A 2,159-nucleotide genomic window follows, 5' to 3' on the forward strand; every position below is an offset into this window, starting at 1 on the left:
GATCACGTGATGAAAGGAGACTGGTGCTGATTCTTGGCCAGCCATTCCTTAATGGTGCTGAGGTCAATGATTGCAGCAGGCTCGTTTGGAAAACCAGAGCAGAAACTCCTAAGTAGAACCTCCACAGGAGCCAGCACCACGGTAGGAAACTCTAAACTGTGATTGAGGAATTGTTGGAGCTTGTAGTATACAATTCTGTGTTAACTTCAAGAAAAGATAACTGTTATCTGACTAGCTCGATGTTTCCACAGCTGTAGTTGAGCCCTACAACTCCATCCTCACCACCCACACCACCCTGGAGCACTCTGATTGTGCCTTCATGGTAGACAATGAGGCCATCTATGACATCTGTCGTAGAAACCTTGATATTGAGCGCCCAACCTACACGAATCTTAACCGCCTTATTAGCCAGATTGTGTCCTCCATCACTGCTTCCCAGCGATTTGATGGAGCCCTGAATGTTGATCTGACAGAATTCCAGACCAACCTGGTGCCCTTTCCCCGCCTCCACTTCCCTCTGGCCACATATGCCCCTGTCATCTCTGCTGAGAAAGCCTACCATGAACAGCTTTCTATAGCAGAGATCACCAATGCTGCTTTGAGCCAGCCAACCAGATGGTGAAATGCGACCCTTGCCATGGTAAATACATGGCTTGCTGCCTGTTGTACCGTGGTGATGTGGTTCCCACAGATGTCAATGCTGCCATTGCCACCATCAAGACCAAGCGCAGCATCCAGTTTGTGGACTGGTGCCCCACTGGCTTCAAATTTGGCATTAATTACCAGCCTCCCACTGTGGTATCTGGTGGAGACCTGGCCAAAGTACAGCGAGCTGTGTGCACGCTGAGCAACAGCACAGCCATCGCTGAGGCCTGGGCTCGCCTGGACCACAAGTTTGACCTGATGTATGCCAAGCGTGCCTTTGTTCACTGGTACGTGGGTGAGGACATGGAGGAAGGAGAGTTTTCTGAGGCCCGTGAGGACATGGCTGCCCTTGAGAAGTATTATGAGGAGGTTGGTGTGGATTCTGTTGAAGGAGAGGGAGAGGAAGAAGAAGAGTACTAATTACCATTCCTTTCAGCCCTGTAGCATGTCATACACAGAACTTCAGCTTCAGCATTAGCTGACAGGAATAAAAGCTTTCTGACTAGATTGTCTTCACTTTCAACTGTGATCATGTATTGCTTTTCCATGTGTACCTGTAAGATTTTTCTGTCATGTCTGAAAAGTAAACGCTTTAAGAAAGAAAAAAAAAATAAGCTAATAAATAAATAAGCTACAGGGATATATTGTATAACATGGGGAACATGGCTGATATTTTATAATATAAAATATTATTATTTTATAATAACTATGTGAACTATATTCACATTTAAAAATTGTGAATCACTATGTTATACACCTAAAACTTGCATAATATTGTACATCAACTATTCCTCAATTTTTAAAATTGCAAAAAAAGTATAGTCTAAAAAAAAACAACTAAAAACATATAGAAACATATAAAGAACAAAATTTTAAATCCTCATAATCCCTCTAGCTAAAGAACCATTGATAACATTATGGCATAGTCTTCCGATTATAGATGAATAAATTGTACTATGTATATATAATGCTTTTTAAAAGTAGTACTTTACCAGAAATGCTGTTTTTGTAACCTGCTTTCTTTGTTTATTATACCATGAACACTTCCCCATGTATTAATAATTCTTCTAAAACCATCATATAGTTACACGATAGATCATTTAAGCAGTCTCTAGTGGGCAGATAGTTTACTCTTGCAAATAAAACATTTTACAAATGTTTACAAAGCTAGAATGTCCAACACAAACATAAGCCTAGCCTCCTATATGAACTACCTGAGTCTTAAAGTTAGTATTAAACCAGAAATCCAGATGGGAAGCTAGGAATGAAACTCCAAATTGTAAAACAAAAGTGTGACAGAGAAAACAAGCATGGGAAAGAATTATGAATCAGATATGTACTGGAATTTCCTGGAAGTTTTCAGATCCAAGTCAAAAATACTTTGTCTACATGTGTCTGCACTAAACTTCTGTTATTAGCTGCTCGTTAATTGAGATGAGGGCTTTACATCAAGTTTGGAACTAAAGTAAAAGGGAAAGGATCCAGAGAGTGAACCTCGGTCCTGTGGGTAGAGA

General features: G+C 40.7%; 1 pseudogene; it reads left to right on the forward strand.

Annotated features, from left to right (window-relative positions):
* Positions 1-246: 246 nt before the first annotated feature.
* On the forward strand, positions 247-1,164 carry LOC131755718 (tubulin alpha-1B chain-like; annotated as a pseudogene).
* Positions 1,165-2,159: the final 995 nt, after the last annotated feature.

This window comes from Kogia breviceps, chromosome 4, assembly GCF_026419965.1.
Source record: "Kogia breviceps isolate mKogBre1 chromosome 4, mKogBre1 haplotype 1, whole genome shotgun sequence".
Lineage (NCBI taxonomy): Eukaryota > Metazoa > Chordata > Mammalia > Artiodactyla > Physeteridae > Kogia > Kogia breviceps.